An 18,774-nucleotide genomic window follows, 5' to 3' on the forward strand; every position below is an offset into this window, starting at 1 on the left:
AAATTCCTCTAAGTTTTTTCTTAAAACAGACCCTATATTTCTGCATAGTTCTTTTTCCTGTTATCCCCAACAAATTTACCTGTACAGACATTGATTGCAATTTAACTTTTAAGCAGAAAACAAGACAACTGATGGTTTATTTTGTACATATGGCATGCTGTCTAGAAGCTGTAATAGGTTTCATGAGAAAGCTTAAATATTAACTTAGCAAAGCAGTATCATGACTCCTCAACAACTGAAATAGGCACAAGCCTTTCATGGCACCTGCATTCCTGTTAAAGAAAAAAAAATAATTTGTAAGATCTATTTTAAAATTCTGTTTATTTCTTCATCTTATGAACTCATACTTCGCACCCTTCAGAGCATCTTTTTTGAAAATGCAACTGCTGCTTTTGTATAAAACCAGTTTGCCTATTTTCATGACCATGAGTTCTTAAATATTTCAAACTTTTAATACAGACAACATTTTTTTCCATTACTTTGGTATAAAATTCCTCAAATTTCAGTTGCTTGTGCTAAAATACTATGTGAGAGCATGTTACAAACTACTTTGAAAGAGCAAGTAACTTTCAGGAAAGCCTCTTCCCTAACACAAGTTATCAAATGAAACACAGAAGTAACAGTGATGCCCATGACTTCAGATTTACAGACTTATGTCTTTCCAAGTCATTCTCAGCTAAGCAAAGCAACATAATTATCAAAAATCCTGCAGTACGAAGTGGTTAGTATTTGTGCAAAAGTTCTTCTAAATATGGTGTTCACACATCTATTCACAAGGACATAAATAAACTCTTACTGTTCCACCACTGCTTCAAGCACCAAAGGTTTTTATACAGAGTGGTACTGTAGCATGTCACATACTATGATAAAACAGAGAGACCTCAGTATTAACAATTAAATAATATACTACAGTACAGCTTTTCACACAGAGAGCCAAGAAAAAGAAAAGTAGAAGTTATGGCTCCCATGATAACTGCAGCTTGATTGTAATACTGTTTTATACCATATATTTGAACAAACACATCAATTTACAATTGATGGGGAATTATAACTGAAAGACACAGTCACATACTTTGTCTCACTCCTAAATAAATCAGTGGCATTCAAAATAAGTTTCCATCCCACTTGTACAACTTGGTAAGGTGACCAGTTTGCTGGCAAGAAGAAATCACAGTATAAAAGCATTTAAACTGTATGTATCAAACTATTTATATGAAGTTACACTGAAGCACACAGGGCAACACTGCTACATTTTAACTAGAACATGGGCTATTTAAACATCCACGATATTTTATATTAACATTCAGATTTGTTCCTGTCATATTTGACTTAACTTTATCATGATTCATGGCTACTGCTAATGAAATCCATTAAATATATTTAAGCTTAGCATTCCTAAAGCAGGAATAAACAACAAAAATGCATCATTGGAGTGCTTACTTTCAAAGAGAAAAAAAACATTAAAATGAGGAAGCTTAGTAAGAGAAACAAAATCAGGTGGTTAAACAAAACATTTACATACAATAGACAAAAAATACTATATTGAAAATGAGGAGACAGGAGGAAAAAAATGCATCACAGTTAAACCTCAAGCTGGGGAGGCTATCAGTAAGAATATTTCTCAAGAAGAGGGGAACAAATTGGACCAGAGGAACTATCATGCAAAATTGCAAACAAAGATATGTTCCTAGAGGGCCAAAGTAATAAAAGGTCCTTTCACAAATGCCAGGTATATGAAGCCTGCTAGAGAATCCACTGGACTAACACATAACCAAGATATGAAAGATTTATTCCAAGAAAATAAAAATTACAAATTTTCTGAATCTGCTGTCATTGTAGAAACTAAGGCAAGCTTTCATCTTTTTTGGCACATAAATCCTCCGAGGCAGTTTTGGTCAAACCAAAGGAAACAGCATCAAGTCACCAGTGGATTCACCAGGAGTTGGATGGCATTCACCAAGGGTTGTGAGGAACTGAAGGATAAAATAGCTTATCTGTCCACTATGCCACATAATATCTCAGGTTCCAACACTGCCTTGTTGCCAGTTGTGCATCAGTTTTGAAAGGTGGCCATACCTTTAGTCTGCCCAGAACTACAGACCAGCAAGTCTAATGTCCCAGTAGGGCAAGTAAGTTGAAAACAGAAGAAACACGAGCACATCCCAAAGTACAGACTACAGAATGACACTGATGCTTTCCCACAGCAAAGTCCTGTCTTACCAGTACGGGAGATTTCACTGAAGCAATTGATAAGTGGCCAAAGTCTGAGCTAACTTGGATGGCCAAAACACATGCCAGCTGCTGAACAAAGGTCCTCCAGCAATGGTTCCTAAGGAAACTAAGCTACAACAACAAAGGAGGGAAGATCTTCACATGGATGAAAGTAACCACTAGGAAATGAACTCAACCCCTTTCCAGACCTGCACTGACAGCATGCACATAAAAGATCTAGAAACAGGTGAACCTTGAAGTGAGTTTGCTAATAGTATTAACAAGTTTGTTCTGCTAAAAATTAAAATCAACTATGCAGGAAGCAGCAGACCTTCATCACACCCACTGAAGGTGTAATAAACTGCAGATGAGATGCAGTGGAAGGAAATAGATAACAACACACTTGAGAAAATACAGCCTGACTGGTTTACATACATTTTACTGAGCCCTGACATGATTTGGGAGCTAGAATAAATAATCTAGGAAAACAAGATTTGTCAGAAGAGTAAACAAAACACTAAGCATGTTTAAGAAAAAAGAGATGAAAAAAAACCCACAGAATTGTACAAGAAATGGGATATACAAGTCTTATGAGGTGCTTATACCTTGCTGCAGCGACTGTGTTTGCTCTTCTCACCTCCACTTCAAAATTAAAATTACTGATGTACCAGAGAGGGGTGAAAGGCATTTGAATACTCTTCAGAATCACCAGCCTCCAGAAAGGGCAACCAGAGAGAGAATAAAAAAGTTTACGAAATCAAGAGCAACATGGAGCAGGTACGCAGTGAACCATTGTTCTCCTCTCTTAACAAGGAAACTAGAGAACATCAAACAAAACTAGCAGCTGGTAGGTTCAAAATAAAACAAATAGAAGGAAGCAGCTCTTCATACAGCGTGTACTTAAGCTGCAGAACTCATTGCCACAGTCCCAATGGAAGCCAAGAGTTTACATAGACCAAGAGAAGACTAGATGAATTCATGCAAGAGAAATTCATTAAGCATTACCTATCACTTTTTCCAAGACAATTCTGAGCAGCAGAGCTGTGGAGGCTAAGGGGCTTGCTCTGTTTCTGGATAGCCTCCACCTTGGTCGCTATGAAATAGGATTCAGACCTCTGGTACTAAAAAAGAAAGATGATATTCGCAACATGTTTTTAATAGGTGTTGACAACTATGCTACTTCAATAATACACCATTTCCAGTATAACGTTTCACCCTCCTTTCATGAAGATACTGTATTTCAGTCCATGTTACCAGTACTTCAAGAATGTAAGTGAGATTACAGCACTTTAGAGGATCACAACATGAGGGACAAGGACACCCAAAACTGTATCAGACTCTGCTGACATTCTACCAATCCTGTATAAAAGATTATCCCTATTCCAACAACAGAAAATTCAGAGAGAGGTTATGATCTGGTTGTAACCCCTTAAAGGAGTAAAAAAAGAAACAAACACTGATAATACTAAATGCTATAGCACACAGTACATGTCTAGATGTAGTACCTACAGTGGGTTTTAAGTTCATTTTTTTAACAACTCAAAAAAGTGTGGTTTTAATAACTCAAATTGAAGTTGTGTTATACACTGAAATTTTAGGAATACTGAATTTTATTACAACAATCTTTTTATATTTGAAGGAAATAGACTTAAAAACAGCACTGGGTGGTGAAAAAAATAAACTTTTCATTCTTTTCCTGATTTAAACAGCAGCTGTAAAAGATAATATCAGCTCAAAGCACTGGCCTGAAGCTTTACAACTGTTATAAAAAGGTACTTAAAATAACTACAACATATTTAGGTTAAGCACTTAAAGGAATTACTTGAAGACTGAATTCAATCCTTGGTTCCAATCCACAAGTCATTGTGCAACATCTTAGCTGCTGAAAACAAACCCTCTCTATTAGCTATAAAGTGGGGACCATGCCCATCTCCTGAACTGGGGGAACAGAACTTTCCCTCTGCAAATACAGAAGGCAACGGTGATTGCTTTTGGAAGCAATGGAAGAACTCAGTCTCTGCAACTTCCGCCCTGCTCCTGCTTTCTCCAATCTGTGGAAGGTTCTGCTGCCATTCTGTGCTGAGCACAGCCCAAGCTTGAAGGCAGCAGCATATTTCCTATGTAGACCTTCTGCTAGACCTCTGTCAGAGACAAAGCAGAAGCCAGTGGTTTATTTTCAAGGACTCTAAATATCAAAGTTTTCATATGTACAGTAAAACTCACCATAACCCCCAGATCACACCCAACAGATAATCTGTTTGGCTTCAGTTTAGTTAGGTTAAATACGTGACTAAACTAAACTAAATTCCATACTTGATATGAAAGAAAAACCTGACAGAAAATGTGAGTCAAAATGGTTACTAGCACAGAGTAGAGAGTACACTCTCTTAACTCTTCCTACTGCTAAGCCAAAGTTCAACATATTATGGCAGACTATTTGGCAGTTTGTTCAACAAACTGTATAGGACAAGGAGGAAGCTTATGGTCCCTAAACTCAATACACAAAATACAGTTGTTTAGAATTTACTCCTAAAAAAAATATTTAAAGGAGGACCAATTCTGAAAATAGCACGCTGTTCAGACACAGACTCCAAACATTTAAGACAGATTTTTTAAAATTTTTTTTAAGTGCTGAATGTCAGACCAAGTCTCCTTTTAAGGATGGTATTTATCTACCTCACAAGAGCAGCAGCAAGACAGCATTAACACTTGGTAAAGACCCAAGATCATCTGCCGAGTGCTGCTTGGTAATCAGCAATTATTACACATCCCAATATGGCAGACACAAAGCACATCACTATGAACCTGTCACACCAATTTGGAGTAGCACCTCTGGTCCTGGCTTCCAACCACCTGCTCAGGTCACTAGCCTTGGAATGAAGAAAAACCATCCAAGCACTCAGAAATTCATGAACTAAACAGATATTTTGTCTTCTAACACTTCCATGTGCAATTAAGACAAGGACCATCACTCACTGGAACTGAATGCACTTTTTCTTATAGTACAGCAGAGCCACATGCTCAAAATTTCTCCTGCTCTTTCAGAGCAAGCCTTGTCCGTATACCAGCAACAGTAAGCATCCCTCACTGCTCCTACACCTTGGGGTTTTTTTTTTGAGGCAGTGCTTAAGTTCCTTTTAAGCCCTTCCTGTAGCAATGCCTACCACACCAGACACCTCCAAATGTAATCCATTGGAATAAGCAGCCTTTAAATTAAGGTGTTGTAAGGTCATATAGCAACAAGATGATCGGATTAAAGAGGAAGTGGAGTTAAGTTAATACTGAGTCACTATTTTAAGTTCTGTGTTCAAGACAACAGCATGATAGCCTTTCAAGTACAAACCAGTCTTCAAGCAGGATGGCTGAAGAACTTTCCTATTAAAAAAAAGAAAAAGTTTTATTTCTTGTCTAAATCTGAACATGAAATGAAGGACAACAACTCATCAGACAGACAAGATCTGGTCCCAGAGACAGATGTTTTACAGCTGTCCTTTGGGCTTCCTAAAGCCCATTAGAGCTAACACATACAATTCCTAATGTAAACAAGCTGCTTTTAGTACAATATTCACTCTGAACACACACAATGCTAGTCAGGGCCACCACTGCTCACACTTTGCACCAAGTGCAGCTTATAATGCCCATAAGACAGAATTTGTAAATCCCCTCTCCTGCACATCCTGCCATCCCCTGTAGATCCTGAAAATGAATTTTTTAGATGTAAAAGGAAAGGAATCTAGAAGGTGCACTACATGAAGGTTTGGGGTTTTTGTAACTATGGCAAGAATTTACCTTCTATTAAGACACACACAATTACCCAAATCTTGAGAAAAACAGGAAGGAAAGCATGAGCTTCCACTCTTCCACCTGTCAAGAAGTCCCTTTCTGCCACACTGCAGGCAATATACACAAATAATCTGACAAAAAAGCCAGGGCTTTTCAGATAGCAAGCATCTTCTAATGCCACATTGCTGCTATGCTGAAAGAGTTACCTCAAGCTGACAGGTGGATTGAGCAGACGCTGCAGCCAGAATCCTGGACTTTTTGTAAGGTGTTCATTCCTCTGCTAAGCTACAGTGTAAATTGCCCATTTCTCTCTCTGGAGAGCAGCAAGAGCACAGTATTACAGAAGTGACTAAGCAGCATGTTATTTGACTTGCAATGTACTTTTTTTCACTGATTTTAACAAGTAGGATTGCATTCATTTCACTATCAGAAAGCTTAAGACTATGATAGGAAGTAACAGCCTCAGCCACCTACTAGGACCAAGCACTCATACCATCTCAAACCAGCAGGAAAATGTAAATAGTTGGGAATACTCTGAATAATGGAATCCACTGAATTACTGACTGATGAAACTTGATGACACTGAAACAACACTGACTTGATAAAATTTGAGACAAATTGACTCAAAGCTGATGAACCTAATGCAGGATTTCAAGCTTGCAAAAAAAACCCAAAAATATAATAAAAAACCCACCCCACAACAAATCACCAACCCAAAACCAAAAACAACCCCCTCCCTCCCTTTCTTGCAAATAAATTGTTTCAAAGATTGAATACTTCCCATCTGAAAGAGCGAACAAGTTATTTACACATTGGTAAAACTTTTAGGCTTTTGTATTTGTACTTGAAGAGGAAAACTGATTTCTGGGCAGATTATTAATTCTAACAAATTGTTATAACTGTTGCTATAACATACAATCCATAGCATCAATGGAATAAACAAATTTTAATATCCATTTTAACTCAAGCCAGCACATTTTTCTTTTCCTGTCCTTTGCTTCACAGATGATTACTCTATTTCTCTTTCTCCCATGAAGGTTCCCAGGCAACTGATCCAATCCACTTGCTCACTGCCACCAAAATGAAAAGATGAAAAGGGCTTGCTGCTCTCCAAGCCAGCGGCCCCCCTCGTCCTTAGTACCAGCTCTGGTGTTCATCAGATCCTTTTATGAGCCAGTTTGATTCATTACAACAGCAAAATGCTCTCCATTTTACAGAGTTATTTTTCTGCCATTTTGGTGAACTAAAGTGGCTCACAGAAGGACCTGACAAGCACTGCTGCCGCAAAAAAGTAGCAGAGCCATGTGGTTGTGAGGAAGGGTGCAAGGGGACAAAGGCAGAGAGGAAACTTCCCCTTTCAGAACAATGTTTGGTTAAATTAGCTCACTGCATTTCTCAAACCATACCCTGACTTACAAATAATTAGATGGGCCACAAGACAACATTCAACAGCTTCCAGCTATCTTCAGAGCTACATACAAAACACTTACCATACCAAAAAATATATATATAAATTTATATATATATAAATTTATATATATATATGTAAAAAGTTCTCTTACACAGATGTGAGTATAATACTCTATCAGAAGAAAAAAAGTTCTAACAAATATAATATCAAGATAAGGATACCCTCAATGAGGAGAGTAAAGAAAGCTTGGGAGATTTCACTCTAGTTTGGGGGGGGGCTTGTTTTTTAATTTAAAAAATGAACAAAAAAAAAACCAAAAATAAAAAAAAACCAAAAAAAAAATCCAAACAACCCTGGAAACAACCACCAACCTCAGTAAGCATTATGATGGACAAACAAGTATTTTGGATAAGTAGAAAAGAGCAAGAACTTTTGTCACCGGTATCCAAAATAAACCTACCACAGGACAGCTCTTGTGTGCATAAGAGAAATACTTTGAGGGAAGGAGGCAGTCAAGCCAACAAGGTGCAGGCAGGTGCTACAACTGCCTAGTCCCCAGGTTTTCTGCCCAGTGATTTCTGTCCGCGGATCAATCTGCCTCCTTGTGTGATGGACTGCCTGCTGCGGATGCACTGTTTCACTCCAGCAGAGAGAAGCCAAGGTGTATCAAATGTATCACTCCCACAGCCACATTGAATCGATCTCGCTCTTCAAAGTTCACTGCCTACCTGGAGGCTCCTCAACACAGAAACAGCTGCTTTCAGTGTACACTGAAGAGAAAAAGCATCCTGCCCCAAAACACTGCCATTGTCACACCTTGTCAAATTAGAGAAGGGTTTTTCAGCCTTTCTGACCCTACCAGCTTCTCACCAAAAATCTTAAGGTAGGGCAGCCACAGAACATGCCACCAAACTCCAAGTGGCACACAGGCACACAAAGGAAGACGACAGCAGATCCCAGAAACCCCACCAGGAGATAAGTTTGGGCACACAGCCCACATCTCAGCTGACACTAATACCCACCTCTAAGAACCCCTCCTAGTCCAGTTCCTTGGACAGCCCAAATCTGCATTGCCCAACCAGCCCCACACTGCACAGTCCAGTTGTGCCACTGGTCATGCAGCAATCTCAGTGAAGTCACAGTGACAAGCCAAAGGCTGTCCATCCAGAGAGGCAGGCAGAAAGATAAGCGTCCTGGTTTCTTTTGAGGAGACAGGGAAAGGTGAAGAAGAGAAAGAGATCAAGGAGATTAATCTTTTAAACCACAATGTTAGGGAAATTTCTTATGAGAAGAGCTATAGAAGCAATTGCTTTCACCTGCCATCTTTTCTGTAGCCAAGGTTTTATTTTTTAACCTCACAAAATTAAGTCAGCATGGTTTGGGCAGGGGGTAGCAGGGGAGTGTGAGGCCTTAACTTACCTCCCTGAGAACTCACAATTCAATAATTCAGTCACCTTAATCATAGCATTTCTCTAATTCTAGCCATGGTAAGTGAAAAGCCATACAAACACCCTCCTTCCATTTTTCCTTTTCTTTTTTTTATAGTTTCAGTACAACATCTATTATGCTCAGCTTCTAAGACTACTATGTACTACAAAGATTCTCGGACCCAAGCTGTAAGACATGTTTCTGTTCCAGCTCTGCCTTTAATAAGCCGATTCTTCCAATAGCTGTGCCATTGCTACGAAAGAACCCCTTCCTTCAGCATGGCTGCCACCAGGTTCAAATCCTGTTTGAACTAAAAAAGTACGTTCGCTAAGAGTCACTTCTGTGACAGAAGACTGCATGGGCTGGGAAATACTGCAGAACTGTAGTAAGGAGAAATGCAGGTGAAACAGGCAAATTTTTTTCAGTAACCTCTGTAAAGGTTACAACAGAATTAAAGAAACACATTTGATTAACTTCTGTAAAAAAATAAAGAACAAAAAATGAAAATGACAATGTGCCTTTGTAGAGATCAATACAGAAGTAAGGGGGAAGTGAAACTGAAGCCTGCTTATTCACTTCCCCCCAGTGAAAGAATGATTATTAAAGTAAAGATGAGTGAGGCTGTACCCCACTTATTGAGCTGAGTGAATGCAAAACACAGCAGACACCTCACAATGGTACTGATAAATAAACTGAATTACTTAGCAGTTCTCTCCCAGACTAATATCCTGAGGCAGTCCAGAAACCCCTATTTAACTCACTTTCTGAATGATTCCTTCCTAAATCAAGAGAGATATTAAATTGCTCACTACAAACTCTCAGTTTAATTCTCCGTGGTTAAAACAACTCAAGGCAAGAATTATACTCTTAGTGAGAGTCTCCCTCATCAGAGTTTAAAGGAATCTGTGAACTCACATAGGCACTGGCTGATACGTCAGAGGGCCTTCCTTTAAGCCATCCTGACACAACTACACCACCCTGTGAAACTGCCTGGTCTTTCCAGGAACTAGCAACATAGCCCCAGTACATCTCAAACCAAGAACTGGAGATGATGAGCTGCCTGCTTTTTGCCTTGCAATAAACCACCAAATCCAGCAAGCAGCTACTTCAGTCCAGAAGCAACACAAACCAGAGCACATTCTCAAAAATCCACGGGACTTGCCTAGATATATACCAGACAGTTGAGACAAAAAAAATGAAATCATAATCTTAGCTCTCATTTCAAAATAGTAACTGCAGTTATGGTTGTTTCAGTATTTCTTATTCCACATGAGAAAACAATAGGCATTAAAATATAGAATTTCAAGCAGCAGGATACTTGGGATGCCTGATTCCTGGACTTCAGATAGGCTCTTCTGTCCAGGAACAGGTAAGATTTTGCAAACATTTGTTATACCCTGAACAGGTAACTAAGATGCATCCTTGAAATCTACCAGTCTCTCAACTTCATGTACTTTTATCTCAGCCTTATCAGAATGATTTTTGAACTTCTGTTAGCCTCATCATTACTCTCCTTCCATCAATCCTCCTATTGAGCATTACAAACCACGTCAGTTGTATTGCCTTTCTGGCTGTTAATCTTCAACTTGGAGAAATACTAAATTGCCATTCTCTACAGTCCAGACTGACATGCACTTCCCTGCAAGACGTTTTACCAAGTAACATTTCAGCTTTGGATTTCAATCTCAACAGCTACATTGATGGATCCTCTTTGAAGCAAAGAATATTTTCTCATAACTTGTCATCAACTCAGGCTTCTCACTTACTAGCTCATCCAAGTTAATACCAAAGGCTTGAACCAAGTTTCTCAGTTTTTACTATGTAAGAGCTTGTTTCACATTTCTCCCAGTACAGCACCACCTACCTCAATGCTTTCTATGAAGACTTTTCCCATGTTTTGTCCTGTTATTGGTGTCTAAACTTCTAAAATTCCAGCTTTCAGCTCAGCTTTAGTCTTCACCTGAATTCTCACCCAGAGAATGACCAGTATTCTTTTGCACATAGTGACTACCCACTTAACAAATCCTGTTTACCCAGTAAATAAATCCGTAGGCTTCCTATTTTAAGATCGAGGACAAAAGTGCCTTTATTAAAGTCTTCCTTGGCCTTGCTCCATATTCTGATCTGCTTTACCACTGATCACATAGTTCCTGGTCTCCAAAGCTCCCCTCTTTCTTTCAGAAATATTACCATTCCCTCAAGAGCTCCTCCCCACACTCCAAATTTCTCTTCTTGGCAAGGGGTAGCCCACAATGGCTATGTCCATTTCAAAATTGTCATGGGACTAGACCGTCCCCACTCACAACTACTCAGTGCACAGAGCAAGAGAGAGCAGTACAGCTCTATCTATCCAATATTAAAAGATGGGGGGAATGTCACTTTCATGAAAACAAAACTTGAAACAAGAGGATTTTCCTCTTCAAAGGTCATGGAGAACCTTTGGGAAGCTGCCAGCACACTGCAGCAGCTCCATGCTCTGTCTGTCTGCTGCTGGCCATCCCTGTGCCATGACAGCATCCAGGGACTACCATGAGACTTCATCAAGCTTTGGTGCAGCCAGCCAGCCCTCCCCACATCAGCTTAGGCATCCTCCATGGTTTGGATAGAAAGAAGCATTATTAGGAGTTGAAACGTATGTTTATTTTGCCACATATCCTAATTATCCAGGGCTGGCAAAAAAACACAACTCCACTGAGCAAACAGAAAGCAGTATGAATTGGAAAAAAGATTAAAAACCCAACAGAAAAGGCACAACCTGAAGAGGAACAAAATCTATGGGAAAGCTGGGGGGAGGGGAGTAGAATGGGCAGGAAGGAGAAATAAAAGTTTTGTTTTCAGAGGAGGACTGTCTCTGCTGCACAGAAGGAATCATACTTTGTACATCTGATGAGCACCTCCACAAAACATTTTAAGTGACACCTACTTTGTAGATAGAGATTAAAATAAACTATGGGAAGGTCAATTTCTTTCAAAATCATCAAGAAATTTTTAAAGGTAGCTACCTGTTGAAGTTCTAGCAGTAAGCAGAAAACCCAGCTGAACAGCTTAAAAAGTGGCTCAAGGACATTAAAACAAAGTACTTCCAAAACAATCCAGCACTGGATTTGCCACGTGCCAGCTACTCCCAGGCAGGTAAGTTGCTGTATTGCTCTCCCCAAATACAAGCTCATATTTAAATGAAACCTGAACAGAATAACCTCTAGGATCAGGACTATATATGTGAAATTTTATTTTCCCCTCAGAACCATTAGGAAGAGGGCAGACATTTTGGCTGCAATGACTTTTTCCAGACAATTGATTCCCAAAGTTATTTATTCCCCACCATTCCCCTCAAGGCCCTCTTGTCACAGCAATTGTCAGAGGAAGGTTGGACTCAGCTCCCATGAAAGCCAGGCAAAACCACACCCAAAATAGCTATATAGGTCACTACAGAGCAAAGCCAGCCCTACATCATGCCAGCAAGGGCTTCTGGTTAGTCCCCATATGCCAATAAGATTTCAAAGTCATGCATTACAATGTTCTACTAAAACAGTAGCTTATATGGTAACTGCAATCTTTTATTGAATTCCAACTTTTAAAAGAAAATGCTGCAATTAAGTTGTATCCCTCCTTTCATGTTTTTTCCCCCACTTTTTTAAGGAGAATGCATTCAGCATAAAGGCAGCAAAACAACCAGGGTGTTTAGAAACTGCTACGGAACAGCATTCAGAGAAGAACCCAAGTAGCACCACAAAAATCCTTGGTTTTGGCTTGGCTTCTTCTAGGTGCATGTTTACATCTCAGAAAAGTCACAATGTTGGAAGCTAAGAACTAATCAGCTTTTATATACTTAAGAATACCCCCTTAAGAGCTTTGTTGTCATATTTGGGCTCTTGGAATGTGTCCTTTAGGTCATAACCTCCTTTTTATTTTTTGCATCATGCCTTCCAACTTCATTTTCCAAGAAAGGCTTTCCGTGCACAACTACTATGTGGTTTTTCCATGACCACTGATCTTGGGTAAGATGTGAATCACAAAGTTAGTCAGATTGTGCAGGTGGAAAGAAACCAGAAAGAAAACTTCCATCAGGTTTTAGTATCTCATCAGAACCCTAATAAAAACATGGGATGTTTCTGCATATTGTACCTCACTCCTTCCTCTGAAAGAGTTTTAAAAATTACACTATAGTCAGAGTTTCCCTTTGCCTTTTTATCACTGCTGCAATATAAACAGTATTTAAGACTTTCTTCCTTTAAAATCCAGAATTTTGTATTTGTTTGTATTTGCTAATAAGCTATTCCTGAAAATATAAATGATGGGAAATGATGGAGTTAATGTCTGTCTTAATGATGAAGCTAAATTGATAGCTAAAGGGTGAAGCTAAATTAATACAGTAACTTTTCTGTTGGAAAAGTGAAGGCTAAAGCCTCACCTACACACAAAAGACTCATTTATCAGAAAGACAGTTTAATTATTTACTAAAATTTGCAGTTTTCTCTTGTATACAGGGAATGTTAAAGTAACATAAAAGTATCACCTGTGTTACTTATGGGCATCAGTTAACCAGCTCATAAATCTGAGCATTTAGTGATTTGTTCACGGTGGACAAACACGTAAGGTTTTGGAAGTGAGGATTTAAGGGAACTGGGGGAAGGAAGACCTTCAGATACACACACCACTTGTCACACAGCTGCCTGTACCCTTGCTAGCCGCACACATTTCTTTGAATAACACCAGATTCACAAGAGTAAATACTAAGCAGCACATCCTAAAGGCTTTCCATCTGAAAATTAATGTAAAAATGAGTGGGAAATAAGGGATAGAAGTAAGGCACAGGATTCAAGGAGACACCTGCATTTATTTCCACCCTCTTTCTTTCTGGTTACTTTTGTCCACCTCCTCCCACCTTAGCAACCTCTACCTATCACACCATACACTACAAACAAGTCCAAACCCCAAAGAACCAGCTGCTATAGAATGCCTTGGATACGGCAAAACACAGCCTCACCACCACACTTCAGCAGCTCTGGGAAAACCTGAGAAGCCCCTATTACTCAGTCCTTTCCAGCTTTAGAGAAAATCATGTCCAGGTTGTCTTTGTTTAGGTTTTGTTGTATCCCCACGCTGCAGGTTCTCCTGCCCGCAGAGCCACTGTCCGTGGGGCACAGACCTGGCACGGAGCCTCTCTGTGTGCCAGGGCAGGACAGGCCCACTGACCACGGCACCCACCCACCCACACCAAACCCAGACTGAGCAGCACATCCTTCTTCAGTACACTGCCTGTAGCTTCACCATCGGCCTGGCCCACCTGGACTCACAAACAACTCATTTCACGTCTTATAAAAGTCCTAACATTATTTGAGTGTTAACGGGAAATACTGCAAACATTCATCAGAAACTTTACAGTCCAAAACAGCAAATAGCTCACAAGGAAAAAAAATACATTCAGGTTAACTGACCCCTCTACACGGACAGGGAAACCTTTACATTGCTCCTTTGACACAACTCCTCAGGTTTCTGCATCAACCAAATCCAAAAGGAACTGGTGACAACTGAGATCTCCCATCACTGACTGAACAGAGTTTCGATTGCAACAGAGTACTCCACTAAACCTCATTTTTACTGACATTGTTACAATGCAACAACCCTAGAAAATTTTATTTTCCTAAAACCACTGTATGATCCTTGCCTGTGAATGAAACTTTCTTTCATTACTGAAGAGGCAATAAAATAATTTTGGGTTACAAATATGAGGCTTTTTCCCCTGTTTAAATAACCAGGATTTACAAGCATTAACAGAAATGTCATCACATTGCTAAATATTTAGTACAATATTTGGTCAAATACGGTTATCCAATTAGTATCAGTGAATCAGTAATTCAGTTACACTTGTAATCACAAGCATTTAATACTCTTCTAAGAGCCTGTGCAATGGCTTTAATAATGATCTTTATAAATTTCTTACTAAAAACAGCTCAAAAGAGACTGAAAATAAGCAGTTCAGGCTAGCAGAGACAGGAAAAGTCGTGTGAGTCTGTGGCATTCACAATACTTTAGTAGAGGAAATTTTGTTTCATAAAACTGTTTTAAACTTCACATTATGTGTAAGACCAAAAATAATTACTTTTTCCAAGCAGCTGTGGTTTTAACCTAGAGGAAAATAGTACACTATCAAAAGGATCTCTGCAAAACCCTGAGCACGTTTACAACACCAAACAAGAAGAAACAAGCAATACTCCCCACTTTTAGTAGCTGGAGATAGGAAAATACACAGAATGTAATTGTTCTGATCACCTGTTACAAACCTCAGAGAGAAATGGTTTATTTTCCCCCAGATCTTATTTTAGAAGTGATTACTAGAATTTTTCTGCTGCTGTTGTAAAGGCAGATCTCTTCAAATGAGCTCCCTCTATCACCTCACCATTAAGTTTGTAAGTAACCGGGACCCATCTAAATCATGGTCTACGCTGAGCAATGTGATTTCTTTTATTATTATTTTTATTTTGTTAATAAGAAAAAAAAAGTGTTGGAAACTTTCACAGTGGAAACTAGAGAGCTTGGAAGTTCCTCTCTTAGCAGCACCCAGCAGTGGAGAGGAAAGTGTTCTGTATACGTGCCCCAAGCATCCAGCTACATTTAGCTTTCAGCCTTTTTATTATCATTGTCAATGAATGGGCCCCAGTCAAATTAAAGCTGCCATTTTAGGTTAAAGACTGGAGAGCCTCTGTTGTGCAACAGCGAGACAAAAACACTCCAAGCGACAGATGCAGCACTCTCATTGGAAAATGATGGATTTCAACTTTTATAAAAAAAAATAAATAATAATAATTACGGATCATGCTTTTTAATATGAATTATATATTGATACTCACACATTACCGCAAACTAACGGGATTTATAATTGGGAAAAATCAGCTACCCATGCTGCTAAGGTCATAGTCATTAAGATTTTTTTGCCGTCGTTAGAATGGATGATCTGTGAGGAAATGAACAGAAACATTTTTTGTTCAACTTGCTTGTTTGTACCTCCGCTAGTCCCGTATAACACGAGAAAAGAAAAAAAGGAAAAGGGGGGGTAGGGGGAAAAACGGCTAACACATTCTCCCGAAAGCCATCTTCCAGGATAAACACTGCCCGCGATCTGCTTTGATGGGAGTAAAAATCGAGACGAACATCGACACAGAAACAAACTTATCGCACCGAGGTTATTCTGATATTCCCCAAGCCAAACATCCGCGGAAGCCCAAGTGGCAGGGGAAATTTAAAAAAAAAAAAAAAAAATTTTTTTTTTTTAAAAAAAAAGGCTGCTCGCAAATGGAAAAAAATCGCTCTTTTATGTACTGGGGAGGCACGCTCGGCCCCTTCCCAAACGAAAACAAAGGCAGAAAGTGGATAAGTGCCGGAGAGTTGCGCGGCGCCGCGCGGCCCCGCAGCGGACAGGGAGCTCCCGGGCATCCATCGCTACTTTCCTTTTGTCCATTGTCTGTTTAAAAAACAACTACTTTAAACCCGGGCGTGAGCGGGCTGTCGGGGGGAGCCGGGGAAACCGGCTCCATTTCCAGCCCGTTCCCCACGGCCACCCCCTTCCCCAGCACCCCGACCCGGCCCCCCCGGACACCCACCCGCGAAGACCGGCCCGGCAGCGCGGGGCGCGCCCGGAGGGGCTCCCCCGGCGTGGGAGCGCGTCCCCTGATTTAGCGCTACCGGGATAAATGAAGGCAACGTAATGATGGCTGCTCATTGCCTGCAGCGCCTTCTCCCTGAGACTCACTAACAACCCTGCCCCCCCTCCCCCCGCCAGCGCTCTCTCTCACACACCCGCGCACACGCACAGGCGCTGCCCGCTCCCCGCCGCCCCGCACGCAGCGCCCGTCGCCGGCCCCGCTCCGCTTCCCACCGCGCCCCGCGGACCGAGCGCGGCCGGCCCCCCCTCCTCGCTCCGCGCCCTGACCGCTTTGGCCTCAAACCACCTTTTTCCGCTCACCCTCAAAATGGCCCGGAACGGGGTGGGGGGGAGCGCGACGAGGGGAGCGCCCCGGCCCCGACCCCATGTGCGCGGCGGCGGCAGCGCCTCCCTCCCGACCCGGCTCCGCGCCGGCGGAGCGAAAGGTACCCGGTGGGGTGAAGCCCCTATTATGCGGCGTCCGCCGGCACCGCTCCGGCTGCCACGGGTAGCGTTCTCCCTTCCCTTCCCGTCCCCTCCCTCTTTCCCCCGCTCCCCTTTCTTCTCCGGCCGCCGGGGAGCGCCGGCCGCCCCCTGCCCCCTCCCGGTGCCGCCGGGGCAGGACGATCCCCCCGCCGCGCGCACCGGCGGCCGGAGCGGCACCTCGTGCTCCCGCCTCCCTCCTCCTTCTCCTCCCTCCCCGCCCGCCTTCCTGCCGCCCGCCGCCACCCACCGCCCGGCCTCCGCTGGGGGTGCCCCCGCTGCGGCCCGGCCCCGGCCCCGGCGACCCATGTGCCGGCGCGGGGCGGGGAGCGGGGCGGTGCCGGGCCGAGCCGGGCCGGGCCGTGCACGGCAGGGAAGCGCCCTCACTTTGTTAGCGCTTGTTGTGCCGCCGCGGCCGCCGGGAGCCGTCAGCGTGGTCAGCGGGGGAAGCGCTCCCGCGGCCATCCCGGCCGGCGCTGGGCCCCGCCGCCCCCGCCGCGCAGTTTCGCTCAACTTTTCCCGGATTTTTAGTCACCCTCCAAACTTGCGGAGAGGAGCGCAGGGGGGAGAAGAAGGAAAGGGAAAGGGGAAGGGGCGCCGGCGCTCTAGCTCCCCGGTGCCCTCCCCTCCCCCGAGGCGAGGCAGGCGGCCGGCCGTCCGGCCGCAGCACAACAAAAAGCCATTTACACCCGGGGAAGTGCCCCGCTGAGACACCCCCCTCAACACACACAACCCCCCGCCCCGCCTCGCCCGGAGCCGCGGCAGGGCTCAGCATCCCCCACCCCCCCGGACCGCCGCCGGCAGCGAGCACCCCCGCTCCGCTCCGCCGGGGACAGAGACCTGCCGCGGGTCCCCTGTTCCATGGCCGGCGCCCGCCCTCCCTCCTTCCCTCCGCGCCCAGCGAGGTGCGGGGTCACTCACCGGGCCGGTGCGTGGCCGTCGGAGACCGGTGTCCCCCGCTCGCTCCCTCGCTGCCCTCCGCCGAAGGGCCGGGGAGGAGGAGGGGACACGCTCCGGAGTTGGTGCCGTCGGCCGGGGGGGGCGAGGCGGGGTGCGGGTCTCGCACACAACACACACGCACACAACACACACGCACGGAGTTGCTCGCTCGCACCGGGGCTGGGCTAAGAGGGGAGGAGGGGGATCCCTGACCGGGGCGGGCGGGCGAAGGAGGGGTGGAAGGGAGGGGAGGGAGAGGAAGGGTCAGCGCGGGTCTCGGGTAGTTTCGGGGTCTCCGCCGGCTCCGCTTCGCTCCTTTGTGTAATTTCACTCGATTCAAGTTTAATCCGATAGTTCCCGAGCGAGCGAGCGCGCCCGCCGGAGCCGAGCCGAGCGCGACACCAGCCAGCCAGGCGGCTGCCGCCCCCCCCGCCCGCCCGCCCCCCCCGCCTCCCTCCCTCCTTCCTCCCTCCCTCCGCCGCCACAAGGCGCGCCCCCGACACCGCCCCCTCCCCGGGGGCGAGCGCCGCCGTGCGCCCCGCCCCCGCGACGTCACCGCCCCGCCCGGCATAATTTATGCAACGAGGAGAGAAGGGGGGAAAAAGGAAAAAAAAAAAAAAAAAAAAGAGGAGGAGGAAAAAAAAAAAATAGGAAACCCCCCCCCCCCCCCCGGGCGGGGGAAGGGCGGGGGCCACTACCCTGCCTGCGCGCAGCCCGCCAGCGCCCCGCCGGGGCCCCGGCCGCCCGCCGGCCGAGGGAGCGCGGCCGCGGGGCACGGCGGGGCACGGCGTCTTCCGTGCGCTCCCCCGGCGCTCCGCTCCGCCCCGCCGCACTGACCGGAGCGAGGGGGGGGCCGCTCCGCACCTCGGGGTCAGCG

At 44.0% G+C, this 18,774-nt stretch overlaps 1 protein-coding gene across 5 annotated transcripts in view; it reads right to left on the reverse strand.

Moving 5' to 3' along the window:
* The window catches only part of CHD7 (chromodomain helicase DNA binding protein 7), a 133,050-nt gene extending 114,805 nt beyond the window's left edge, over nucleotides 1–18,245 (reverse strand). For 4 of the 5 annotated variants that reach the window (XM_088066073.1, XM_088066082.1, XM_088066091.1 and 1 more), the window contains exon 1: nucleotides 17,880–18,245. The gene's annotated coding sequence lies outside the window, so the exon portion shown is untranslated. Of the gene's footprint in view, nucleotides 1–15,684; nucleotides 15,789–17,879 lie in introns of all 5 variants that reach the window. The other variant, XM_014255228.2, reaches the window with a different exon arrangement.
* Between the last annotated feature and the right edge of the window lie 529 nt (nucleotides 18,246–18,774).

This window comes from Pseudopodoces humilis, chromosome 1, assembly GCF_049639895.1.
Source record: "Pseudopodoces humilis isolate 2021_Gansu_Grassland_sample_001 chromosome 1, ASM4963989v1, whole genome shotgun sequence".
In the NCBI taxonomy this organism is placed as follows: Eukaryota; Metazoa; Chordata; class Aves; order Passeriformes; family Paridae; genus Pseudopodoces; species Pseudopodoces humilis.